The sequence below is a fragment of the Panthera tigris genome, chromosome B4, assembly GCF_018350195.1.
Source record: "Panthera tigris isolate Pti1 chromosome B4, P.tigris_Pti1_mat1.1, whole genome shotgun sequence".
NCBI lineage: Eukaryota > Metazoa > Chordata > Mammalia > Carnivora > Felidae > Panthera > Panthera tigris.
Window position 1 is genome coordinate 77555006 of NC_056666.1, and position 27981 is coordinate 77582986.

At 54.4% G+C, this 27981-nt stretch overlaps 1 protein-coding gene across 2 annotated transcripts in view; it reads right to left on the reverse strand.

The window, feature by feature from the left end:
• The window catches only part of FIGNL2 (fidgetin like 2), a 29239-nt gene extending 13019 nt beyond the window's left edge, over window positions 1-16220 (reverse strand). Inside the window, exon 1 of one of the 2 annotated variants that reach the window (XM_042992328.1) lies at window positions 16067-16220. The gene's annotated coding sequence lies outside the window, so the exon portion shown is untranslated. Of the gene's footprint in view, window positions 1-10152; window positions 10248-16066 lie in introns of those variants that run through there. The other variant, XM_042992329.1, reaches the window with a different exon arrangement.
• Between the last annotated feature and the right edge of the window lie 11761 nt (window positions 16221-27981).

A 27981-nucleotide genomic window follows, 5' to 3' on the forward strand; every position in this document is an offset into this window, starting at 1 on the left:
AGGTCAGCCTGAGCAGGGCTGGCCAAGCAGCCCCCATCTGGGCTGTATGTGTGCGCACACACGCGCTGGGGGGAGGGGAGAGTGTAGAAATCCCTGCCTGTGTCCGCGGTCAGGGCCACAGACAAGCTGCGACCATCTGTTGTCTTCTTGAGAGGCCAGTCCAGGGGCCTAGCGTCCCTGAGGATAAACCATCGCTTTCCCCCGGCCTTCTAGTGTTTGCAAAGAACTTTCACAGTTACCATTTGCTTTCACCCTCACATCTTGCCTGCCAGCTAAGCGTAGTCTCCCCATTTTACAGAAGGTGAAATGCAGGCTCAGAGAAAAGGAGTGATTCTCTCAAGGTCATAATAGCTAGTAAGAGAGGAAGCTGGGACTCTCAGCCCATTCTGCCAGCCCCTCCCTACCCCAGCCTTGACCAAGGTGCCTGGGCACCAAACACTCAAGTGTAGCCCTTCCATCCATCCCTGGCTCACTGTTCAGCTCCAGCTCCAGCTTGCCCCATAGCCCCCTCTTCCAGAAAACCTTTAGGACTGACACCACCAAGGAAGTTCTGAAGATGCCTCTAAGTATAGAGCTCTGTACAGCCACTCCTTTCCCACCCTGGGCTATTGATCTGTCTGATCTGTTGGTTTGACCCCCTCATGTCCGAGGACCTCTTAAGGGCAGTGCAGCCATACACAGGAACAGATGATTCCCTAACCTCTTGGGGTCCACCCTGGGTCTGGGGAGAGAGCATCTCATGCTGGGAGGAGCCCTACCCAAGGTCGCACAGCCAGGAAGGGATTTGCACCCAAGGGCTTGGCTTCAGCCCCTGATCAGAGCCCTGAGTCCTGTGCTGTCCAAATCACAGCCACTAGCCACAGGTGGCTATTCAAATTCAAATGTGTTACAATGTATGAATTACTTTTAAATGTAAGTCATTATCATTTATTAATTACCAAAATAAAAAATGTATTATGAAAGTGAAGTTAAATTTAAATTTCGGTTTCTCAACGGCTCTTGCCACACCCCAAGCGCTCCACAGTCATGTGTGGTAGTGGCTGCCATTTCGGACAGTGCAGACACAGCACATTCCCGTCACTGCAGAAAGTTCTATTGGACAGCAATGCTCTAATCCCAGCCAGGGCTCCATTCTGCAGCCAGGGTGCTTCCCACTACAACCGGAGCCTCCAAAGCTTTCTCTTGAACTTGAATGGAGTCTCCCTTCCTAGGGTCTCCAGGTAGACTTTGCTGGGACTCAGACTCCTTTCCTTAGGATTTCTGGGAAGTTTTCTGGCTAGGCAGGGCTCCAGGGGCCAGGAAGGGAGGGCTGACTAGCTGGACCAGCCCCTCCCCACCAGCCCACCCTGTCCTCAAGCTCAGGGCAGGAGAGGAGGAGCAGGCTGAAGAAGAGAGGACGGTAGGACAGGACAGTTTGTCATCTGGCCCTTCGGGCTGCGCTTCCTTCCCTCCACACCCCCTCAGCTGCTCAACACCCCTCCCCTTTGCCTACCATCCTCATCCTCATCAAATCCCAAGGACAGATGGGGGCCGGCTGCAGGAAACGTGACCACAGTGAAAGCACTCTCAAATGGCAACAGTCTGGGGGTCACAGTTGTGTCCCCCGAGGCCTGGCCTGTCCCTCATGTCCGGCCTCTATGGGCTGGGACTGGGCTAAAGCGAATTTCAGGGAAGGGGGAGGGTACTCAGGAATCTTAGGGGGAGGTTTAGGAATCTGTAGGTGCTGGATTATTCCAGCAGACACAGCCCCAGTTAAAAATGCAGTCACTCATGTGGTCACTCATCCATCCAGCCATTCAACACACCCTGAGTAAGTCCCCACCACATCAAGATGTAATAAGAGGATGGAAAGATGGACAGGTGGGCTCCCCAACCAGCTTGACCAGGTAGCTTGTTCTGGACTTAATCCTCTGTTCAGGCTAGATGAAGATCCTTTGTCTCTGCCCAGTGGTCTGAGCAGGATGGACACCCCCCAACCCCCTCCCTTCAAACAGGCGCACATGCACACGCATGCACACACACACACACACACACACTCCCAGCTGCTGCCATGAACCCCCCCTCCCATGGTCTCTCTGGCCAATCACAGCACTGAAGGGTAAGTCCCATTGCCCAGCAGCCCCCAGGGAGTGTATTAGCACATTTGAACCGCTCAACCTGCAATGACAAAGCCTGGGGCCTTGGGAGGAGACACAGCAGGAGGGGTGGGGGCCTGTGGGGAGCTTTCCTCCCTCCTCTCCCAGGGGAAAGCTCAGGAGTAGATTAAGCATTCTGGGGCACAGAGGAATTTGGGGGCCCCAGCTCCAGCAGTGAATAAGCGATCCATAAAATCCCAATTTACACACTCACTGATCAAACGGCCCATCTACTACCCCAGGAGGTTGGGGGTGGCTGCTGGGCTTCCCCCACTCTTGCAGAAGGTCCTGGGGAGCCTGGACCCGGGACACAGGTTCCCAGCGTTTTATCTGCAGACTCGGTCCCACCCCCAAGCTCCTAGTGGGGCATCCGTCCTAGGGCCTGGACCAGCCTGGACCCGCTGTGATCCGGCGGCCTCTGGGGGAGGAGGCTCGCCTGGCGGCCATCTTTGTCTGCCCTCCGCGAATAACGGCTAGGCTATTTCTCTCCGGGCTGCCCCGGGGCTGCCAGGGCTGACATCAGTTTCATCAGAGCTGCTAATCACTTTTCCAGCTCTGAAACTCACCTCCCCGCCCCTTTCTTTCCAACAGCCCCTCCATGTTTCCTCTTGGCCCTACTTCTGGTGCCGTCACTGCTGGGGCATGCTCTGATTCCTTCCTTCCACCGCCACACCTCTCCCCTCCCCCTGGCTAGGAACACCGCTGGCGGCGGCGTGGGTACCGGTTCTCTATCCCTAACCCACCTCCCTGGACACACCAGGTAGGGAGAACTAGCCTAGTTGTTACCCTTGCCCCTTCCCCCAAAATAAACACAATTTGTCTTCACCCGCCTAAATTTTGTTTGCTTCACTTAGCTAAGGCTGCCTGGGATTTCAGCAACAGAAGACCATTCTCATTCACAAACATCCTCTTTGATTTATTTTTTTTTTTAAGTTTATTCATTTATTTTTTAGAGAGAGAGTGAGCAGGGGAGAAGCAGAGAGAGAGAGAAAGAGAGAGAATCCCAAGCACGCTCCACACTGTCACCGCGGAGCCGGATGTGGGGCTCGATCTCATGATCTCATGAACCGGGAGGTCATGACCTGAGCCGAAATTAAGAGTCGGGCGCTTAACCGATTGAGCCACCCAGGCGCCCCACAAACATCCTCTTTTAAACCACGCGCACCCCTGGGAGCTTCCTGGCCATCAGCCACTCACCCCTCGTGAAGGTTAGCAAGGCTGATTGGCTCTGCCTACCGCCTGCTTGAGATGAGCTGCACTGAGCAAGTACACATTTTCAGCACATTTGACAGTAAGTCTTTAGGGCAGGGAATTGCTTTGAAGGCAGCAGCCCACTCTGCCACGCCCCCTTCTCACGGCCTGCCTACATTGGGTGTGGACTGGACTTCAACTTCTGAGCCCAGGGGATGGGACAGGAAGGGAGGGAGGGGTCACCCTATGGAGTGCTTTCCAGAGGGCTCAGGAGGTCAGGCTGTCTCCCAGGGGCCCTGCATGCTGGGCTGGGGCTAGATCTCCACGATGTCCGTCAGCCCTGGCAACAGGCTGCTAGACAAGGAGTGTGGTGCAAGTCAGTTCTACAGCAGGACTCACTCCTTCCCTTCCCTTAACCCCTCCCCGCCCTGCTTTCCTCACCTTCATGGGCTGCCTCCATGGACCCTCGAATGCAGCCTGGACCCATTAGCAGCTGGAGTCAGGCAGGTGTCTGAAAGGCTGACCCAAGGCGGGGTCTCTGCGCCCACCCTGTCAGGCCTGGGGTGTCCATCTGGGGGTCCAGGTCCCACCTCCCTCCCGTGGCTCAGATGGTGCAGGAGTCAAGTGTCAATCTCTGTTTCCTCTGGTGTGAAATGGGGGGGGGGGGCACCCAGCATCTCCCTCACAGGCTGCCTTGAGGGCAAGGAAGGAAGAGTGGTACTTTTAAGACTCTCTAGAATGGGACCAGGGCTTGGGGCAGGACCTAGGGCAGGCTCTGACTTGGCCAGGTGCTTCAGGCTGGGTAGAGTAGGGGAGGGGGCAGATGCTTTCTGAGGCCAAAACAACCCAACAGACGTGAGGGACCCCAAGGAGAGAAGTTGTGCCCTGAGTGGAGAGCACCGACCGGCAGGGTGAAGTCCCTGTCCTGCCCCTGACTGGCTTTCGGGTGGGTCTGAAGAAGCTGTGGGGGACCTGAGCTCAACGTCACTGAAGCCACAGCTTCCTAAGACATCCTAGCCTGGCTCCTGGCCCCTCTGACCTGTGTTCTGGGCCAGCTCTCACCAGCTCCTCTCCTGCTGATCGAGGCAGGAGCCTCAGGGCCCTGCCACACCCCCCACCCCCACCCTCACCCCACCACTCTGAAACTGCCCGGCCAAGGTCACATGCCTCTTCACATCCATCCTGAGGGCCCCCCACACCAGACCCAACTTCAACCTGAGCCACACTTTTCATCGCGCCTGAGAATCTAGATGATAGATGAGACGCTTTCGGGCCTCATGGATGCCCACCAAGACCTCAGACTCCATGTGCCCAGAGAAAACATCTCTGTCTTCTCTCCCCAGAATCCATTCACCCAGCCTGGACACCCTGGAGTCCTCGTGTCTCTCTACCTCTTGCAGCCTCCTTGCATCTAGCTGGTCATTGAGTCCCCTTCACACTGTCTGAAATGACCTGCAGCTCCCCCGCCTCCCACCATGGCTGGCCCCACGTCTGGACTCCGTCTCTCCCCCCCAACCCTTCTTTTGGACGGCCGCCAGGGGTTTCTACAGACTCAACCCTCCCCTGACCTCAGAGGGGGCCTCAAACCCCTTAGCCCAGCACCAGAGGTGGCTCAGTGTGTCCTTCCTCCAGCCTCAGGCTCTGCCATTCTGGACCCCTCCAGCCACATGGGTCCATTCTCCAGGCAATACACACTCATACTTCTAGGCCTTTGCTCCATGTTCCAAAATGCCCTCTTCCCAGTTCTGCAGTGGGGGTGCTCCCACACTGTTATGTCACTTTGGTTTTGTTTTTGCTTTGCTTTTTTTTTTTTTTTAACTAGGCTCCATGCCTAATGTGGGCCTTGAACTCACGACCTGAAAATCGCATGCTCTACCAACTGAGAGAGCCGGGCACCCCTATTATGTCACTTCGATACTGTTGCTGGCTCCTTCTTGGGTGCCCCGAGCAAGTGCCCTGCACTTCTGTCCTGCCACTCAAAGGCCTTATTTGCAGTTGTCACTGGTTAAAATGGGCTCCCCATTTCCTCCCTGCTCAGATACCCCTGCCCCTGGGCCTTTGCACAGCACTTTTCTAGTCCAGCAGCCCAACCTTTCCCTGCCTGCCCTGTCCTCTCCCTCCCAAAGTCCTTTCCCCAGAAAACCTTCCCTGATACAATGGCCGTGGGAAGAGCAGGGCCTGTGGCGTTCTTCCTACAGTAAGTACTTGTTCTAGATAATTCCTCTTTTCTTTTTTTAAAATTTATTTTATTATTTTTTTTAAAGTTTACTTATTTCTGCGTGGAGGTGGGGGTGGGGGGGAAGGGGGACAGAGAGGGAGGGAGGGAGAGAATCCGAAGCCGGCCCCACACTCCGTGAGGAGCCGGACGTGGAACTCAAACTCATGAACTGTGAGATCATGACCGCAGCTGAAATCAAGAGTCAGACGCTTAACCGACTGAGCCACCCAGGCACCCCAATAATTCCTCTTTTTAAAGATTATTTACTGGGACGCCTGGGTGGCTCAGTGAGTTAAGTGTCCAACTTCGGCTCAGCTCATGATCTCACGATGCGTGGGTTCGAGACCCGGGTCGGGCTCTGTGCTGACAGCTCGGAGCCTGGAGCCTGCTTTGGATTCTGTGTGTCTCTCTTTCTCTGCCCCTCCCCTGCTGGCACTCTCTCTCTCTCTCTCTCAAAAATAAACAAACATTAAAAAAATAAAGATTATTCACTTAAGCACAGTGGTTTGCAGGGGTGTGCTTCCCCACCCACCCCACCCCACCGCCTCTAGAGTCAGCCCCTCTCTGAGCCACTCAGCTTCTCACCACAGTATGGAGACAGTACTGGCCTTGTACGCACAAAGCTTGTGAGCGCTTCAATGTACAGACACTTGGATACATCAAGCTTGTGCTCCGAGGAGGCCGTGGCCCCAAGGCTGTCAGGGTTGGGTGAGACCCTCCCAGGGTCTGTCTCCTCATGGGTCTGTATCTGGGGGCCCTCCTCCCTGGGGACTGGGCCCTGGGTGGGTGTGGGTTGGAGGGTGAAGTCAGGGCTCCTGATCAGTGTTCAGTCATAGGCCCCTTTAAAAAATTTTGTTTTTAATTTTTTTTAACGTTTACTCTTGAAGGAGAGAGAGAGAGAGAGAGAGAGAGAGAGAGTGGGGGAGGGGCAGAGAGAGAGGGAGGCACAGAATCCGAAGCGGGCTCCAGGCTCTGAGCTGTCAGCACAGAGCCCGACGCGGGGCTCGAACTCACGAGCTGTGAGATCACAACCTGAGCAAAGTCGGTCGCCCAACTGACTGAACCACCCAGGCGACGCTAAAAAAATGTTTTTAAGTAAGCTTTATGCCCAGTGTAGGGCTTGAACTCACAACCCCAAGATCAGGAGTCACATGCTCCGGGGTGCCTGGCTGGCTCAATCAGTTAAGTGTCCAACTTTGGCTCAAGTCATGATCTTGCAATTTGCAAGTTCGAACCCTACATCGGGCTCTGTGCTGACAGCTCAGAGCCTGGAGTTGCCTTCAGATTCTGTGTCTCTCTCTCTGTTCCTCCTCTGCTCACGGCCTCTGTCTCTCTCTCTCTCTCAAAATAAATAAATAAACATTAAAAAAAAAAAAGTGGCACGCTCTACCAACGGTGCCAGCAAGGCACCCCAGTAATCCACCCCTTTTGCCATCTGGTAAACCTGTGGTCTATTCAAAACCACTTTTTCAGCGTGCCTGGGTGGCTCAGTTAGTTAAGCATCCAACTTCGGCTCAGGTCATGATCTCACAGTTGGTGAGTTCGAGCCCCACATCGAGCTCTATGCTGACAGCTCAGAGCCTGGAGCCTGCTTCCCATTCTGTGTCTCCCTCTCTCTCTGCCCCTCCCCCACTCGCACTCTGTCTTTCTCTTTCCCAAAAATAAACATTGTAGGGGCTCCTGGCTGGCTCAGTTGGTTAAGCGTCTGACTTCAGCTCAGGTCATGATCTCACGGTACGTGAGTTCAAGCCTCACGTTGGGCTCTGTGCCTCACAGCTCACAGCCTGGATCTTGATTCAGATTCTGTGTCTCACTCTCTCTGCCCCTCCCCTGCTCGCACTCTGTCTCTCTCAAAAAAATAAACATTTAAAATTAAAAAAATAATAATAATAAAATTAAATTTAAAAAGAAACATTTAAAAAATAAAATAAAAAATTTAGGGGCACCTGGGTGGCTCAGTCAGTTGAGTGTCTGACTTGATTTTGGCTCAGGTCATGATCTCACCGTTCATGGGCTGCATTGGGCTCTGGGGTCTGCACTGACACCAAGTGCAGATCTTAGCTGCCCCCCTCCCCTGCCCCCCTATAGCCCAGGAGCCCACTTGGAGTCTCTCTCCCTCTTTCTCTGCCCTTCCCCCACATCTGTGTTTGCATGCACTCTGTCTCTCACACACACACAAAATAAATAAACACTAAGAAACAAAAATAAAAAATAAAAAAATGTAACAATCACAATAAAAATAAAAAATACATGAGGCTACAAAAGGAATTAATAACATTAGAATACAGTTTCACCCATGAACTCCCCAGGGGTCGAAAACCACAAGTCTCAGCCCAAAAGACCGGATAGAACCCCCTCTCCACCCACCACCCCTCCCCTCGGCCAGGTTTAAGATCCAAAGTTGACTTGAGTCAATTTGGGTGGCATGTGACCTCCAAAAAGGGGGTGTGATCCTTAAGCTTTAAGGACTGGGTGTGATCCTATGTTCTTAGGGCCCCAAATATGCCGCCCCCCCACCCACCCACCATGCACGGGGGTGGGTGGGAGACACAGAACCAGGCTGAGCAGAGGGAAGGAAGCAGGCCCAGGCCGCCCACCCAGGCTTCCCCAGTAGCCACCCCTGCCCCCCTCGTAGGCCCTTCCCAGCCCTGGGGGTGCTGAGCTGAGTAACTCCAGCTATGCGGCCTGGCCGGTCTACCTGGGCGTGAGTGGGCAGGGCTACATCCTCAGGGGGGTGGCCCCCTCATACCCGCAAGGCCACAGGAACAGAGGTGGAAAGAGAAACCGGGGAGAGGGTGCTAGGCAAAGACTGACCCACCACGACAGTTCCTTCTGTCTGTCTGCTCCTGTACGGGATCCTAGCACACTCTCCAAGCACAGTTCTAAGGGACCTCTGCAGAGTAGTTCACTGAATCCACAGAACGACGCTGGGAAGCAGGTACAGCTGTTAGTCCCGTGTTATAGAGGAGGAAACTGAGGCACAGTCCGCTCGGCTCAGTCACCAAGCTAGGGCGTGGTGACACCCACGGGGGCTTTTCAGCCCAGAGGCTTCTCTGCCTCTCCTGCCAGAGGCAGTTGTTAATGTTCCCATTTCACAGCTAAGAAAATGGAGGTATCAGTTGGTTCCCACCATCCTCATCGACCTCCCCTGCCCCCCTGTAGCCCTCTTCCCTTGGTGCCCCCATCCGCAGCCACAGACCCCAGAGCTCAGCACATTCCAAAGCGGTTCCCTTGGGACCCTGCACCCTTGCAGGTCTGAGCCCCCAGCCCTCAGGGGAGTGATCAGAGAGGAGCAGGACAGCCACGGCGGGAGGTGGGGAGTGTTTACTCGGGAAAGAAAGATTCCGAGGACCCGTGTCTCCAAATCCCTGACCGACTGTGACTGTCAGGCGGCTGGCCGTGTGCCTGTGCATGGCCACTCCACTCCCCACCCTCCTCGAACGAGGCGAACCCTCCAAGAAAGAGGTTTGGCTTCGTGTTAGCTGTCTGAACGAGCTCCCCATCCATAGAGGCATTCAGCATGAGAGGCTCTCTGTCCTGAGAGGGGCACTCCGGGGAGGCTGAAGGGCTCCTCCTTCCTCTGTGCAGGTTTTCTGGGGCCTCCCCACTTGCATATCTAATAGGCCAAAGCCAACAAGCCACAGGACTGAACTCCCGGCCACCCCACCCCCACCCTCCAGCTGCCGTCCCCACCCCATCGAGGCGCGTCCATCGTTTTCAACAAGGGGCTCACGTCCCTAAAACTCCACCCTGAAAAAATAAAATTTTTAAAATAAAGATAAGCAATAAAAACTTTAACAAAAATTAAAAATACACAAGGCTACAAAAGGAACTAATAACATTAGAATACGGTTTTACCCGTGAACTCCTCAGGGGTCGTAGACCACAAGTCTCAGCCCAGAAGACTGGATAGAACCCCCCTCTCCGGCCCCAACACCCTTTCCCTCAACCAGGTTTAACATGAGTCCATCTGGGCGGCATGTGTCCTCCAAAAAGCTTAAGCTTTAAAGACTGGGTGATCCTATGTTCTCTGGCCCCGAATATCCTTCATCCTCCAGTATGGAAGATATGGCCTAAGAATGGCCACCCCACACAGGACACAGTCAGTCTGGAAAAAGAAGAGTACGGGTCAGGCCACTGATGGATGCTGTCTACAGAGCTGGGTGGAAGGGGTGAGTGCCCCCATGGCCAGTGTTTCCAGGGAGCCCCTCTGCCCCCAAAGAAACCGACTGGCAGACCGGGTAGCTGTGGAACGCACGATGCATGGGGCGGGACGGGGAGTCTTTCTTCAGTATAACCTGAATCCCACCAGCTTTCTTTCCTCACTAGCCTAGAAAGGACAGATAGCCCCAGCCTCTTGAGTGTCCACGGGCCAAACAGGCCAGTCAGCTGCAAGGGGACATTCCCAGCTTCCTCCTAATTCTCACTGAGTTGGACCTTCTGTCACCTATGAACAGCCTCCCCCGGGGAAACTCAGTCTCCTTTGGATGCCACCGGTGATGCAGAGCCCTGCGGTCAGGTAGCTGGTCCCTTCCCCGAGTCCCTCCTCTCCAGCCCCTCTGGTGCTCCCTCCACAGCCCTAAGCAGCACCACTCTGCAGTCACTGACCCCCATCCGCACAGGGAAGCACCAGGAACGCAGTCCCTGAAAGCCCAGCCTGTCTCTTTGCCTCTTCTCTGGTGCCCAACTGTCCGGTAAGCTCCTTGAAAGTGGGACCAGGGGCGCCTGGGTGGCTCAGTCGGTTAAGCGGCCGACTTCGGCTCAGGTCATGATCTTGAGGTCCGTGAGTTCAAGCCCTGCGTCGGGCTCTGTGCTGACCGGTCAGAGCCTGGAGCCTGTTTCAGATTCTGTGTCTCCCTCTCTCTGACCTTCCCCCGTTCATGCTCTGTCTCTCTCTGTCTGAAAAATAAATAAACGTTAGAAAGTGGGACTGCATCAGACAATCATGGATGTTGGTGAAGAGCTACCCGGACAAACATCTCCAGGGCCTGGCACACGGCCTTGCCAAGGGGGCCACGAGCCTGGCCACGCTTCCTGCTAGGTGCTTGGGGCAGAGCAAACAATGCCAGGGCCGGGGAATGTCCTCTGGTCCTCCCTGGCCACGTGGGAAGCCGAAGGCGATTATGGGAGATCTGCCCTGCTCAGGGCCTGGTGCTTAGCTGCCCAGTGAGTGTGCGGCAAGTCTCAGGGGCCCAGGAATCCCAACCCTGGCTGGGCCCCCTCTGGAGCCTGGCTGGGGTATCCCCAGAACCACAGGACACGGCAGGTGCTCAACACCGCGTTACTAAGGGTAAAATGCCTCCTTGTCCTCACATCTCCTGACCCATCCCCGATTAATCCCAGCACAGGGCTAGGGACCAGGTGGCCTGAGCCTGCCTGGGCCGTGAGGGCAGATAAAGGAAGGTGTGCTTTCACCTCCCAGATTCCTGAGGTAGCCAAGCTGCCTCTCCTCTCGCCCACCTCCTGACCCCCCGTCTCTGCTCTGACTCGACTTTGGAGGGAGCTTTCAAAGATGGCCCAGAACTTTCACACACACACGCCCTCTCTTTCTCCTTGCACCTACACGGGAGGTGGTTCTCCAGAGTCCCTGGGTTCTGAGTTACTGAGCAGCTCACCAGAGGCAGGCATGTACTTCAGAGACAAAAGGGCACACTATTTAAAATCAGGGCCTCTGTCACCTATGAACTCACTAGTGTCCTTATCCCCATTTTATAGATGAGAATTTGAGACCCAGAGTGACTCATCTAGGGCAATTATCCGTAATTAGTGTCGGGGTCATTGCAGCCCAGGGCTTGGCCCCTAGGGTGGAGGCCATGACTGGTCTTTTTTTTTTTTTTTAAATGTTTATTTATTTTTGAGAGACAGATAAAGAGGCAGAGTAGAAGCAGGGGAGGGGCAGAGAGAGAGGGAGGCACAGAATCTGAAACAGGCTCCAGGCTCTGAGCCGTCAGCACAGAGCCCGATGCGGGGCTTGAACTCATGAACCATGAGATCATGACCTGAGCCGAAGTCAGACACTTAACCAACTGAGCCACCCAGGCGCTTCCATGATTAGTCATTTTAAACGGGGCCAGGTTGGGGTGCCTGGCTGGCTCAGTCAGTAGAGCATGCGACTGTTGAGCTTGAGTTCGTGAGTTCCAGCCCCACGATGGGCATAGAGCTTACTTTAAAAAATTTTTTTTTAATTAAAACTGAATAAAATAAAATGGGGTCAGTGTCACAGCCCTGTGGGAGACTGGCCTGTGACCAGAGCCGCGTTCTCCCATTCCCTGAGAACACCCCACCCCACCTCCAGTCCCCAAGATGAATTGCAAAGGCCGACCCTGCCAACACCTCAGCTCAAAAGGAAAAGAAAGCAAGGCACCCTGGTGGCTCCCATGCAGTCCCCTCTCTTTGGCTGGGTAATCGACAGCAATGACAGCCCTGAGCCCTGTCACCTGCATTCCTGAGCAGCCCTCGCAGCACACAGTCATTCAAGACTGGAACTCGGGGCTCCCGGCTCCTGCCTGTTGCCTCATTTAATCCTCATGATTACACTCAGGAGAGCACCATTTCGCAGGTGAGATATGGAGTGTTCAATACGTGCTACTTAAGTGTTCATTACGACTCGAGACACTTACAAAAATGCTCAGAAAAGAGTTAGACTTTCTTGCCAATCGACCATGTTCCTGGGGACGAGTAGACTCCAAAACAGAACAAACCAAAAAAAACCCCTGAACGTCCTCTCTCCAGGCAACACACTCAGAGACGACACGACCAGCCCTTACCCCAACACAGGCAGTGTGAACCGTTCCCAGTTGAAAGCTGGCCCAGCACCTCAATCGCCACCCTGGTCCCTTGGCCCAGGAATAAGGCCATGAAGACAGCGCTGAGTGTGGAGGTCAGGAGTCCTGGGCTGCCAGCCTACCTTGGCCCTCTGCATATCAGAGGGGGACTGGACTAGAGGGAGGTCTTCATGCAGGGTCCCCATGGGCTTCAGAGGGCCCAAGAACCCTTGGAGGCAGAATGCAAAGGCTAGGGTCAACTGAAGGTGCATTTTGGGGGAACAGCTTTCATCAATCCCTCTGAGGGGCCCGTAAATCAGAAGAATTGTTGGGCGATCTTGAAGACCCTCTTCCATCCCTAGTGCTCTCGGACTATATGCATTTCAGCAGAAACCCACTCCCCATCCTTCAAGGCTGTCTCTGCTGCAGCTCTGGGAAACTCTCAGGTTTCCTGCTTCTTTGCAGCAGAAGGCTTGGGACCCAAGGCTATGCAAGGTCTCTCCTGGTTTGATCCCCCTCACTAGCCTACCAGCTCCCAGAAGGGAGCAGGGCCAGCCAAGGGCCCCATGGCCAGCCCAGTGTGGCTGGCCCCAACCCACAGCTTCTGTCCACTGGAAGGCAGGGGCTGTCAGTGCTGCAGACCACAGGTGCACCCGGAACTTAGGTCCACCTCTCCCTGCTGCAGTCCTGGAAATTTACTGAGCCACACTTTCTACGGGGAGCCTGGTTTTCATTAAATCAGGGAAAGGAGTCATTAACTGCCAGCCAAGTCAAGAAGAAGCGAAGTTCTGCTAGAAGGCATGGGGAGGGTGAGGGAGACCAGCCTGTCCCCTGCCCTCCCTGGCTGACCGATGGTGGGGGGAGGGGGAGGCAGGGAGGCTGGGCTCCTAAGGGCCCAACAACTGCAGCAGCAGGAGCTGGGGGTGGAGAGTGGGGGCAGTCGTGGCCCAGATAATAAGCAATTGTTAATGTGATCCATATGGATCCTGACTGGCCTCTCTGTTTAACAGGATGATAATGGCAGGGAAAGAATGCTGGTCTGTGGGGAAAGGAAGGGGCAAAGTCCTCCCCAACTTGGGGGGTGGGGGAGGGTCAGCAATGAGGAGGAGGAGGAGGAGGAGGAGGAGGAGGAGGAGGAGGAGGAGACCCACCCAGGGGTCTCCACCCACCCAGGAGTGCAAAGCTATTTGCCAGAGTGGCCAGATTCCATGCTTTGCAGGCTGCCCTCACAAAATCCGTTGTATTCAGCCGACAGATATTCACAGAGCAACCACAAGGTGCCAGGCTCTGTGCCAGGCCCGGCGTGGGCAGGGTGCAGGGAGGTGTGGGCCCCATCCCTATCCTCCAGAAGGCAAAGCCTAGTGTGGACTCAGCCACAAAAGCTGAAGGGAGGCACAGGTGCAGGGCTTGGAGAACATGGCAGGAGGAGCAAGTGACAAGAGCTAGGGGCTCTGGGGAGGCTACAGGGAGGAAGTATGGCATCTGAGCTGGGCCTTGAAGAATGAGGAGGTTGTGGAGAGACAGGGACAATGGGGAAGGCATTTGGCTGAGGGAACAGCAAGAGCAAAGGCAGAGAAGCGTGAAATTGCGTGGAGAGTCTGAGATCTCAGCAATAAAGCTGCAGCCCAGGCAGGGGAGGGGAAGGGACCCTTGCTCCATAAAAAGCTGTGGCCATGGATGACCGGGAGGAAGGCAGGAAAGGGCCCTTGGAACAACACACACTGGTCCGGTCCCTCTCCCCTACCCCGCTCCACGCTGTGTGCTGGAATTATCCACCCATGGGATCCTCAGCCCAACCTACTCTTAGACCACAGCCAGAAAATCCAAAAAGGGCCTCAGAGGCCAAACTCCATCCTGTGCCTCTCAGCCCCCACTTCTCCTGGGAAGATGGAGGTTCCCCCCCCCCCCCCCCCCGCCCTCCTCGGAGGAATTAGGTTATCTGGGACTCACCAGGGGCAACTCCACCGCCCTACAGAGCTAAATTCCCTTTGGCCCAAGAGGACTTTCCCCCAGAAGGTATTACAGCCAGGGCGAGGGGCGCTCCTCACTGGGGTTGCTGCTGCGGACACCAATAGATTGAAGTGGAAATAAATGAAATGGTGTTAAATATGGGAAAGGGGGATTTACGAGGCCTGTCACCGCGTCCAGCGCAGCCAGCCGGCAAGCCCCGCCCCTTTCTCGCCCACCCCAGGAAGTCGCGCCCCGCCCCCTGCCCGCTGCCCAGCGGCCGCGGGGTCCGCGCTCCGCGGCCGGGTCCCGGCAGCGCCGCAGCACCCAGCCGCCCAGCGCGTGGGTCCTCCGGGGCCAAAGCTCAGCGGAGAATGACGGTTGCTCCCGGCCAGGAGGTCTGGGGAGGGGAACCTCAGCGCGGCGGTATCCAGGAGGGTGCACAGGGCATTCAGGCTGGATTCCGGAGGTTCTGGGGCTCCCTGTGCAGGTCAGGGGGCTTTGGACCCCGACACCATCCCTCCCACTCTAAAGACTCCACAGGGAAGGCTCTGGGCCCCGAGAACCGAGAAGCTCCCCCCTACAGAAGTCCAGAGTGGGCTGGGAACCAGAGCCCGGCTCCCCGCTGCCTGGCCCAGGGCAAGAGCCCGCTCAGCCGCGGCAGCCCGTGCGGACCACAACACAAACATTCTTCCGTCCTCTATTCTCCTCCAAATTAGGTATCCATGGAGACAGGGCCAGGCAGCCTGACAGCCCCACGGCCTAATCCTGATTTAGTGACCGTCCCTTTAACAGCCCACCCACCCGTCCACCCACCCCTGCGCTCCAGGCCGCCGCTGGGCGCAGGCTCCAGGCCGCTCGCTCGCTCCCCGCGCAGACCCTTCCCAGGCCTCCTCCGCCCTTGGAGCCGCTCCGGGACCGCGGCGCTGGGGAAGGGGGGGGGGGGGGGGGCCCACATTTGGTAAGCACCTACTGTGTGCCCATCTTTCTGCGGAGGTCCCTTGACAGAGTGGGTTCCCAGCAAGGGAAGCTCTGTGCAGACCGAGAGGGCTCCTGGAGTGGGCAAGTTTAAGGGGGGCTCTCTAGAGAGCCGAGAGCTCAGAGGGTCCCCCTTGTAGCCAGTAGCCCACGGGTGAAGAAGGTAAGTGCAGCTTTTTGCAACGCCCTGACTCTGAGATGGGGCTATGCTCTCCCCGGCCAGAAGAAAAGAAAGGAAGGGGGTGGGCGTTAGGGGCGCAGGGCCCTAAGTGGCCTCGGTCTCCTGTCACTGCCCCGTCACGATGCTGGGGAATCTCCGGGCCAGGAACCCAGCCCCCACCCCCTCCCACACACACAGGGGCCGCTGGACAAAGACCTGACGGAGTGGGAGGGGCCTGCGGGCCGGCCCTCGGGCTCCGGACACAGGATCCTTCGGGGACCCGAACCCGCAGATCCTGGCTCCCCACCCCCCAATCCCGCAGGCTCCCCCCAGAGCCGGACGCTCGCTATTGCTGCAGCCTGCGCACCAAAGGGGGCGGCGAAGAGGGTGCCCGTCGGCGGCGGAGACGAGAGCCCCCTTGTCGGCCCTCCCCCTCCCCCCGGGAAGTGACCCTCGGCTCCCACGCACCCGCCCGGGTCTCTGGCTGGCCTTGCCCTTCGACCCTCGCCTAGTTGAACCCCGCGCCCCGCAGCCCCCGCCCTCTCTGGCCCTCACACTGCCCCGCGCCCGCGGACAAAGCTCCGGACACCCCGACCGAACGGTCACCACCCCCTGACCCCGGCCCGCCCGCGCGCTCCCGTGTCTGCCCCCGCCCGGGCCCGCGGCCCCGTACCTCGGCATCCCGGCCGGGTCCTAGGTGAGTGTGCGCGGCCTGGGGGGGCGTCCGGCCCCGGGGCCGGGGCGCGGGCCGGGGGCGACAGGCCGGGGCTGGGGGGCAGCGGCGCTCACCATCCTGGAGCCGCTACTGCTGCGGCTGCTGCGGCCGCCGCGGCCGGGAGCGGGACTGGGCAGTGGGGGTGGCCGGACAAGGGGCCGCCCCGGCTCCCCCCGCAGGCAGGACCCCCACCCCCACCCCCGCCTCCCCTCGCCCGCCCCCAGCGCCCTCCCTCGCAGGCCTTTGCTCCCCTCCCCTTTCCCTGCTCCTCCCTCCCCTAATGCCCCTCCCTTCCCCCCAACTCCCGCCCCTTCTCTGGCCCTCTCCACCCCGGGCTCCTTCCCCGCCCTCCCCCACCTCGCCCCCGCCCCGCCCCCACCTCCCCTGGGCTCGCCCGGCCCCTCCTCTCAACCCTCCCGGCTTGGCCCCGCCCCCTCCCTCCCCTAGCTCTAAAATAAATTAGCCACAGAGGGGGAGAAAAGAGCAAATGACCCTTGGTGTGGACAGTGTCCTTGCGCCACTCTCCGGCGCGCCCCGGCCTCTCCCGGGCCGTCGAGCGGGAAGTTGGGGTGGGGGTGGAGGCCGGGCAGGCCGGTGAGGGTGGCGGAGCGATCCCCCGAGGGGGGAGGCCGGGATTCAGTGGGGGCCACCGAGCGTGTCCGCCGGGTGTGAGAGGCTTCCTGGGTCGAAGGGCAAAGGGGAAGGCAGCTAAAGGGGAAGGCAGCCAGCCCGGCCCGCCCCGTCAGCTTGCCTCCCTAGACCCCCTCGCCCAGTACAGCCTTAAGCCCCTTGGCCAAAGCCTTGTTGACTCATGCTCTCATCCTCCCGCCCCCAGGTGAACTGAGCTCCTACTGCTTAGGAGACCGCCCCAGCCCAGGATGCAGAGGGTGGGACACACACAGCCGCGCAAGTCCGCCTCTCCGAGTGGCGGCCGTGGTTAAGCCCTAGACCTAGACAGCGGAGGGGAGGGTGTGAGTTCTAAAAGGCTGGGCTCACTGGAGGGCTTCCCCAAGGAGGCGGCATTCACGCTGGGCCAAGCAGGCTGAATGGTGGAAGGCGAAGAGGGAGGATGGATTCCAGACCTGTGGTCCGCGGAGAGGTAGCCTAAGGCGTTCAGGGCTGGGTGCGCCGACTCTGCGCCAAGCTTTGAGCTAGACGCTGGAGACACCTGAGAAGAGTCTCCAAGGCACATCCCTGTCCCCGTGGAGCTCCTGGTCCAAGGGTGGCCAGGATTCTACCGGCCCAGGCTCAGGGCTTTAGCGCTGGTCCAGGTGGAAAAGGGAGGCTGCAGCGAAAGCGCCCAAGGAGGTTGTCTGAGATGGAGCTGGGCTTAGATTGGAGGGTCAGGATACGTTTCCTGGGGGAGATACTGAGTACCCAGTGTCCCGCATGTGGAGGCAAGACTAGCACCCAAGCAGGTTCTGGAACTCACCAAGATGAGGAACTTCTCCACTCCCAGAATCCTCTCCTCCTCTCCACTTCACACCCCCAGGACCACAGCCTGGCACCAAGGACAGATGTGTCAAGGCTCACTATGCTGGGGCAGCCCTGGCTTCAGAATCAGACCAGCAGGATAAAGGGAGCCACAGCCACCACCCTAGGGGGGGCTCAACTCCCTGCTGAAGGGACAATCCCAGGGTAACAGAGGTGGAAGAAACTCGTTGGGTGTTTCTTTACTGATGGAGCATCTGAAGCCTGGAGAAGTGACATTCTTGGGGTCGCACAGCAAAACTGGATCTAGAATCCACTGTAGAATTTCCACCCCACCTGTCCTGTTCCCCAAGGGTCAGAGGCAAGAGTTAAGAGAGAAGCCAATGTCCACAGGAGCTGAGCCATCTCAACCAGCAGGACTAGTGCCGGGAGGCCAAGCCTGGCATTGCCAGGGCACTGTGGCTGGGTGTCACTGGGGGCCATTCTCCACCAGGCTTCAGGGTGGGGGCGGATGACAGGAGTAAGGCCAGAGGAAAGAACTGATAATGCGCTCCCCTGGAGCAAGTGTTCAGTTCTCCCTCTTCCCCCAGAACCCTCCAGTGCTAGTAGGAAGGACAGGGTTAGACCTAGGGAAGTCCTTCCCAGTAAGATAGTAGGACTGGCCAGCATGCTGAGAAGGCCTTCACTGGCCTCCAGGAGGGAGTGTTCCGCATCTTGGAGGTGCTGAGTTATTTCCGATGAGCAAACTAGCATGGGTCACATTAAGGGGGTTAGTTAGCAGTTGGGGGTGCGGCTGGCCTCTTCACCCCTCTGCCCCCCATTCTGCACCAGTGCTCAGGCAATGAAGTGTGGCTCCCCCTCCCAAGCTCATTAAAGTCCTGTTAATACATCATCCAGCCTCCTGGGCTGACAAATACTCAATCCTAGCAAATGGCCCTTCATCATGTCTCTGCCTCTGCTCTCCTGGGCAGGGTGCTGGGGGTCTAATCTCTGAGGACTCCTTGCTCACCCCTCTCCTGACTGTCCCTAGTCAAGGGATCTGTGCCCTTGAGAGCCCCCTGCTGCGGACAGGAGTCAGGCTGGTCTTGTGATCAGCTCAGGGGTAGGTCAAGTGCGCAGCAGTGGATTGGATAATAATAGTGGTGATGATGGCAGTAATGCTTGTCTTCTGCAGAGGGCCCTCCATTCTTTCCTAGTCCTTTTGCTGGTATCACATTCAAAGTGGAGAATCCCACCCCCCCCCAACCCCACTCCCAGGGAAGGCAGGTGCTATGTTTGGGTGTGTGTATACGGAGCATGTGTATATGCATAGGGCGTGTGCGAGTGTGTGATCATCGGGGTCCAGAGTTGTAACAAGGCCTTTCTGAAAACATGAAGGAAACTAACCCAGCTGACCCGGGAGAACCAGCGTTGGGAGTTTCAAAGAGAGAGAGGAGAGTTAGAGGGAAGATGTGGAAAGCCAAGAGGGAGGGAGGGAGGAGCAGGTGGGGTGGGGAGGAAGGAAAGAAAAGGGCCCCGGGGAAGGATGGGGGTGGGGGGGAGGAAGGGAGAAAGAAATGGAAGAGAGGAAGAGGAAAGGGCGGAGAGAGCTCTCTTTGTGGTCCTCTGCATGGGCCACTCAGGAATCATTAAGAAGCTGGAAAGGAAGGAAGTGCGTCCTGGGGCTGGTCCTGGGGCTGGGGGATTGGGGTGCGCCCAGAAACACCACACCCAGCTCATTTAGTGCTGCCTGCTAGCCAGGGCTGGGGCTGCTCCCCCCCCCTTTGTGGGGCCCCAGATCTTCTCTTTCTAGCCCCTTGGCTTTTAAGATTCATCTCTCAGTGCCTCCTCAATGCTGCTCCAGCCCCTTACTCTCTGTGCGCTCATACCAGATTTACCTTCCTGGTGAGTCCGGGGCCAGTCCCCACCACAGCCACAGCCAGGGGTGCTTTTTTTTTTTTTTTCTTCTTTTCAGTAATCTCTACACCCAAGGTGGGACTTGAACTCACAACCCTGAGATCAAGAGTCACACGCTTTACCGACGCAGCCAGCCAGGCACCCCTGGCCAGGGGCTCTTAAAGAGCCTCCATAAGAACCAGAAAAACTGTCCTGGGCAAACACAGCTCTGTGCCCGACCACACAAGACTTAGGAGGAGGAGCTGGGGCTGGCCATCGATCCCCTCCTTTCCCTTAGGGGCCCAACTCTTGGGGATCCTGGTGGCCACTTCTAAATCCTCATCACATATCTGGCTCTACCATTTGTTCTGTGAACAGAAGCATCCCCCCCCCCCCCACCGCAGCACAGACTTTGGGCCAGCACCCCAAGCTGAACCATCATCTCCCCATTTACCTTTATAATACAGCCTTGCAGAACCTTTCACTAAGAATCCACACCAATTTAATACCCGAGTCTCTCTCGCTGGAGTTATCTTTTCCCCTATTATGCCTGGGGAGATCCTATTCATCCTTCAAAACCCAACTCAGATATTCCTTCTTCTGTAAAGCCTTCCCTAGCTATCCCCCACCCCCAGGAGAGCTGATAGCCCCTACCCCAGAGCTCTCCCAATCCTTTTTCCTAGGTTCCAGGAGTTGAGCCAATACCCTGCTTCCTAGAGGAGCCCTTCCCTCCTTCTTCAAAGGCAGAAGACTAATCCAGGCCTGACTGGCTCAATCTTTCACGTGCCATCTCCTCTGGACTCCCACTGGGTTTCTCCTTTCCCTAAAGCTTACAAACCCAGGGCAGAATGGGGAAGTGGAAATCCAAGTGGCTCAGAGGTCTCCCCACCCCCACTCTGCCTGCCCTCACTGGGGCTGGGCCTGACAGGAGACTCCCAGCACATCTGGTTGTACTTAAATCACCCAGCGCCCAACTAACTGCCCAGGCATGTTCCCTGCTCTTCTCCCCTCTGTCCTGGCCTCCTCCCCTTCCTAAACCTCCTGGTTCTCTCCTCCAGGATGCCTTCCTTGATTGGCCCATCCCTTGAACTCTCCATCTCTACGGTTCTGGGGTCCAGGGTCCAGGAGGGTGTGTGCTCAGTGTGGCTCAGTGTGTGGAATCCCCATCCTTTCCAAGCACTGGTCCTCAATACAAACCTTTCCCCGAGGCAGGGAGGAAAGCTGACCAAGGGCCCCTCCTCTGCCACCGTCAGTCAGCCTCCAGGGTGGCTGCCTCCAGTTTCTCTTGTGTGTGTCACAAGGAGTGGGAGCGTTTCTGCCTTTTTTAAAGTTTTGGTTCAGATCCAGACAGAGAGCTGTTCCCACGACAACTCTTGCTGTCAGCCATTTTCCAAAAGGCTTTGCTAATATTAAAGAACCAAAGGGAAATAAAGGCAGACAATACAAGTATCCAAAGACACAGGCTACGTATTACACTATCTGTTAACTAACTTGGATTTAAATTAAAAAAAAAAAAACAAAAACAAAAAAAAAACAAAAAACAAAAACACAGGGGCGGCAAAGAACAGGCTCATGGATGACCTTCTTCAGCCCGGTTGGATGTTCATTCATTCATTCGAGAGCGGGTACCGATGCCTAAGGACCCTAAGTTCTGGGAAGAGAGACCTTGAACAAAACCCCAGTGCTACCAAGACAGAGTCACAGTCAGTGGAGGAGAAGGACAGTGGACGAATAGAGGCAAGATGCCGGGATGGACACGAGGGGAGCGCGGTGGGGTAAGGTGGCGGAAGACCAGAGACTTTGGCTCGAAACGCGGCTCCCCACTTTCCCGCCCCTAGGGGGGGCCACTTCACCTTCCGGAGCCTGTCTCCTCGCCTGTAAAAGCGGGATGATGCGACCTGGGAGGGTTGTGGTGGGATTCAAATAAGATAATGTGTGTTAGAAGCACTTTGTGCGGTGCTCGGTGAGCGGTTGCCATTGTCATTAGGCTCAAACGTTGCCTGTCTGGCGCTCCGGCTCTGGCTCTCGTTCTGATGCTTCCACAGCTGTCTCTGCCCCCTCCTAGGAGGGCAGGAGCCATGTTGCAGAAACTTCTCTGGTGGGGGACGCCCAGTCCAGAGCAGCAGGCAGCGGTGGTCCGCACACACACACACGCATCCACGCTTGTGTTACACAACTGAAACACCTTTTCACAAAAATTAGAACATACGGAGAAAAGCACAAAACAAAAAGTTTTTTAAAAAATCAAATAGGGGGAGCCTGGGTGGCTCAGTGGGTTAAACCTAAGCGGCTGACTTTGGTTCAGGTCATGATCTCAAAGTTTGTGAGTTCAATCCTTGCATCGAGCTCTGTACTGTCATCCTGGAGCCTGCTTCGCTTCGGATCCTGTCCTGGCTCTCTGCCCCTCCGCCACTCGCGCTGTCTCTCAAAAATAAATGAATAAACAAACTTTTTTTTTTTTTTTTAATTAAAAAAAAGCATATACCCTTAATCCCACAACCCAGAGATAACCACTGGTTAGACTCTGGAGCAGTTCAGATATTATTCTAGATACCAATATATGTATATATAGACAGGTCTCTACACTATTTTGTAATCTGCTTTTCTCAATAGACAAATATTTTGAATATCTGTTCCTATCTATAAATAAATTTATTACACGTAATTTTTTAACTTCTATTTTTTTTACTTCTATTTTTAATTTTTTTTTTAATGTTGATTAATTTATTTTGAGAAAGAGAGAGAGATTGAGAGAGAGAGAATCCCAAGCAGGCTCAATGCTGTCAGCACAGAGTGCGGCCATCCCACAACCATGACCTGAGCCAAAATCAAGAGTTAGATGTTCAACCCAGTGAGCCAGCCAGGTGCCCCTTAAAGATTTTATTTTAAGTAATCTCTCCACCCAGTGTGGGGCTTTAATTTACAACCCCAAGATCATGAGCCACATGTTGCACGTGACAGCCAGGTGCCCCTATACCACATAATTTTTAATGACAGCTTAATATTCCATCCTGTGGACATGCAAGAATTAACAAGTTTCTTTTGTTGTGGGATTTTGTTGTTGTTGTTTTCACAAATAAAAGCTTGATGAACAGACTTACAACATCCACCTTTGTGCATGTCTGTTTAGGATAAATTTCTAGTAATGGGAAGCTAGGAATGCTTACTAAAAAAAGTTTTTTTAATGTTCATTTATTTTTGAAAGAGAAAGAGACAGAGCACGAGCAGGGGAGGACGAGAGAGACACACACACACACACACACACAGAATCCAAAGTAGGCTCCAGGCTCTGAGCTGTCAGCATAGAGCCCGACGTGGGGCTCGAACCCATGAACCGTGAGATCCTGACCTGAGCCCAAGTCGGGCACTTAACCGACTGAGCCACCCAGGCGCCCCAGGAATGTGTATTTTTAACTTTGAGGAGCCACTAGTCCAGACCTCTGGGTGGACCTCAGACCTCATACCTCCTCCCGGCAGTCTTCCCAGACTGGCCTTTCAGTGCTTCCCACAAGGCCCACGCCTTTCCTACTCGCTTCATCCCTTAGTGACCTGGCCTGGAAGCCCTGTAAGATGCTCAGAAAGCCTGGCTAGTGACAGCCGGCCTGGGAGGGGCCCTGGGTGGAGAGCACAAAGCAGGCTTGTCTGGTGCCCGGAAAGGGGCCCCGCCCCTGGGGGCTGCTGGACGAACATTCCTTCCCCCGAAAATGGCTGCTTCGGGAATCCCGAGAATGAAGAAGGCTGGTGGTTTTCCGAGCGCTCCCCACCCGCCCCCAGCAAGTTGCACCCGTTCCCAAAATGGAACGAAGGGGCACTTTGTATTGGGGGCAGGGTGGGGACGGCAGTACTTCTGTGCCTACAGCCCCGCCCCCTCCTTTTACCAGCTCAGATCCACAAGCCTAATCAGGCGGGCCCCGCCACCCCCTCCCGGTGGATCTCGGGCAGGTCCTGCTCTCTGGAAAGCCCCTGTTTTCTCAACTGTAAAATCAGGGGCTTGGGCTTCCCTGGTTGCCAAATTCCCCACAGATCTAAAATGCCTTCACGCATTGGCTAAGACGAGCACTGGCTTTGGAGCCAGATGGCCTGAGTTCAAATTCTGGCCTGTCCTTTACCCCATGAGCTGAACCGGGTACAGCTTTCCAGTCTGTAAAGAGGGTCGATGATTGACACCCACTCCCTCCTGGTGCTCTCTTGAGGAAGGATGAAACGATGCTGGTGAGACAAGTGGAATCATGATTCAGGCTTAATGCTGACGCCGACTGGATCCCCAACCCAGTCTAGATCTCATGTCCGGTCTAGATTTGGGCCCCTGGACATTTGCCCAACAATTGGCCACACCTGTGGGAGATGAGGGGCAACTGATGTCCCAGGGAAGTATTTCTCTTCCACGGGCCCATTTCCCTTTATAGGAGCCCTAAAGCTGTAAAACTCTAAAGGCTCTGGGGGGAAAATGAAATTTAAAATACAGGAAAACTCCTGTCAGATCATATTTCTTCATTTTTGTCTGGGAAATGCAGGCTTTCCAGTGCAGCCAGCCATTGCTAAGGCGCCGTGGGTGACATTGGTTCCAGGCTTTTAATAACGCACTGGAGGTTTAGGAGTGACACGCTTGAGCAGTGAGCAACATGGGTTTCCCGTACATATTTTTCTTTATGCTTATTTATTTATTTTTGAGAGAGAGACAGAGTGTGAGCAGGGGAGGGGCAGAGAGAGAGAGAGAGAGAGGGTCAGAAAATCCAAGCAGGCTCCGTGCTGTCAGCTCAGAGCCCGATGCAGGGCTCAAACCCATGAACTGTGAGATCATGCCCTGAGTCAGAATCAAGAGTCAGATGGGTAATCGACTGAGCCACCCAGGTGCCTCTCCTGTACATATTTTTGAGCAGTTTACCACAAACCCTGACTCAACCTTCTTCTGCTGTCCCTCATATCCTTGTTTCCTCCTTCTTACCACCTCAACCCTAGTCCTATACTCTGGCGAATTCAAATCCTTGCTGCAAGTACCAGAAAACTCCCCTCACGGTGGTTTATGCAATAGGAAAATGTGTGATCACATTTCATCCAGTTTAGATGCCATTGATGTTAAGAAGCACCATTACCGAGGGTACCTGGGTGGCTCAGTCCATTAAGCAACCAACTCTTGATTTCAGCTCAGGTCATGATCTCACGGTTTGTGGGATAGAGTCCTGCGTTGGGCTCTGCACTGACAGCTTGGAGCCTGCTTGGGATTCTCCCTCTCTCTCTCTGCCCCTACCCCGCTTGTGTTCTCTCCTGCCCCCCCCCTCAAAATACATAAACAAACAAAAAAAAAGCACTGTTACTTTATAAAAATACCATTAGAAAGAAAAAACACTGCCAATTAAACTGACACAAGGATTTCTTATCACTTTGAGCTTTTATTTTAGATTTATTTAGAAAACTCTTTTAGATTTATATATATATATATAATATATATATTAATGCTTATTTAGTTTTGAAAGAGAGAGCTCCAGCAGGGTAGAGGCAGAGAGAGGGGCAGAGAGAGGGGGACAGAGGATCTGAAGCAGGCTCTGTGCTGACAGCCGAGAGCCCAATGCGGGGCTCAAACTGTGAGATCACGACCTGAGCCAAAGTCAGGTGCTTAACTGACTGAGCCACCCAGGCACCCCAGAAACATATATTTTTTAACATAAATTACTCTCGCACCTACAGAACAAGGAAAACACAGGTGAAATAGATTGGCTAAGGTTTTCTTTAAACTTTATCACATCCCGAGCCTGTTTCCTAGAATCACTTTTCATCTTGGAGCTATTGGTGTCTGTGTTTTTACACATATAGACTCATCATCTGGGCCGTCACAAGTTTTGGTGACACAGCATTTCTTTAAAACTGCTCCACTGGATTAATTATCTCTCGCTGTGTAAAAAATTACCCCAAATCTTAGCAGCTAAAAGCAGCATACATTTATCCCCTCCTTTTTTTTTTTTTAAAGTAGGCTCCACACGGGGCTTGGACTCATGCCCTGAGATCAAGGCCTGAGCTGCGATCAACAGTCCGATGCTTAACCGACTGAGCCACCCACGCGGCCCACAAACATTTATTACCTTACAGTTTCTGTGGGTCAGGAATCCGGGAGTGGTTTAGCCGGGAGGTTCTGGCTCAGGGTCTCTCCTGAGCTAGCAGTCAGGCTATTGGCAGGGGACTGCAGTCCTGTGGGGCTGGAGAATCCACTTCCAAGCTCATTGACACGGCAGATCTCAGTTCCTACCTGAGTGTTGTCTGGATACCGCAGTTCCTCGCCACATAGGCCTCAGTAGGCTGCCTGACTGTCTTCATGACATGGCAGCTGGCCTCACTGACAAGTGATCCAAGAGAGAGCACAATTAAGCATTCAATACAGAAGCCACAGCCTTTTTATAAGCTGATATCAGAAGAGACATGGTGTGATTTCTGCCCTATACTCCTAGTCAGAAAGACCAGCCCAGAACACTGTGGGAAGAAACGACACAAGAGCTTGAGTAGCAGGAGGTGAGGATCGTTGGGGGGCCATTTTGCAGATTGACTACCACATCCAGTACCACACTCCAGGATTTCCTCCCAAGCCACTGACATCCATTCTAGAAGTGTTTATGGCTGGCAGATGATCTTGTCAGATACCCAATAAAAGTTTCTAGGTATCATTCAGGACTCAAAAAGTCCTTGAATGGCTTATGGACTAAAACATCACAGGATTGGCGCGCCTGGGGGGCTCAGTCAGTCAAGCATCGGACTTTGATTCAGGTCATGATCACACAGTTGGTGAGTTCAAGCCCCACGTCGGGTTCTATGCTGACAGCTCAGAGCCTGGAGTCTGCTTTGGATTCTGTGTCTCCCTCTCGCTCTATGCCCCTCCCCCGGTCTCAAAAATAAATAAACATTAAAAGAATAATAAAACAATAATAAAACATCATAGGATTGTCATTGTCCTGTCAGGACATCAGGGAAGTCACCAAAATTTGCACATGCCCAGGAAGGACAGCTGAGCACAACGGCTGTCTGGCTGACAGCAGATTAAAATGCTATTGATCGAGGGGCGCCTGGGTGGCTCAGTCGGTTAAGAGGCCGACTTCGGCTCAGGTCATGATCTCGCGGTCCGTGAGTTCGAGCCCCGCGTCGGGCTCTGTGCTGACAGCTCAGAGCCTGGAGCCTGTTTCAGATTCTGTGTCTCCCTCTCTCTGACCCTCCCCTGTTCATGCTCTGTCTCTCTCTGTCTCAAAAATAAATACAAACGTTAAAAAAAAAATTTAATAAAAAAAATAAAATGCTATTGATCGAAAGATGCCTAATGATTTCAGAAATGTTAAAAACGTGACCAAATGTGCATTTTAGAATTGATCAAATGTGATATTTTACATAATAAGGAGAAATGGTAGCTCCAGAGCTGATTAATTCAGACTCAACACCTTCTTCAGGGACCCAGGTTCCTTCCATCTTCACATCTAACACCTTTAGCATAAAGGCTGTGTCTCTGGATGGTTCCCCTCAAATCACAAAATGGCAGATACGGTAGCAATCATCCCGTGTGGACCTAACGATTCCTCTCGGGTGTATCCTTTTAAGAGCAAAGAAACCTTTCTCAGAGACATTCAGAAGATTTCCCCCTTGTCTCATTGACCTGAAATTGTTACTGCCTATGTGAGTCAGGATTAGGTTTAGTTGCATATGTTAGCAAAACTCAAGAGTAGTTTAAATAATATTGAAGGTTATTCTTTCTCATAAAAGAAGTCTGAAGATATGCAGTGCTGTTGTGCTGGCTCCATGGTTTCAGTGTCACCGGGAATTCAGGTGCCACCCATCTCCTGGGATTTCATTCTCAGATTTGCCTCATGTTCCCAAATGGCTGCTGGAGTTCCAGCCATCAGATCCATACTGTAGACCAGAAGGGGCAAAAGCAGAAGAACAAAAGGTTGTTCCTCAACAGAGTCAGCTCCTTTAGGCAACCTTCTCAGATATCCCACAGAACATTTCTACTTACATCTTATTGGTCAGAAGTTGGTCACATGGCCACATCTAGCTGCAAGAAAAGCTAAAAACGTTTTTTAGCTGGGCACTGTGTCACTTAAATAAGATTTGACTCTTTATTACTAAGGAAGAAGAGAGAATGGATGGTAGGTGTCCACAATCAGAGTCTCCCGCTGTCTTCATGCTTAAACTAACCCCTGGTCAGGGGCACAGGATTACTAGGATTGACGTAGATTGATGTAGTATTTATTTGCGGGGTGGGCATGGGGTTACGTTCCTTGAGAGGTGCATCCCTGAACAAAATCTGAATTCTGTTAATAAGGAAGAAGCAGATGAAGCAGTCACTATTAGTTATTTACCAACAACCATTGCCCTCCTTGACTGTGAACAGAACCTTGATTTTGCTCAGGGAGTAGACTGCCATGTTCTTCAGGGGAGGCTGAGCCCCTCTCCAGCTCCAGGGGGTGAATCTTGATTAGTCTTAGACACCTGTGTGAATTCCATTCCTTCTGCCCGTGTTTGGCTTAAGGATGGACATGTAATATGATTTTGGTCTATGACACACGAGGGGATTTTTGTGAGGAGACTTCTGG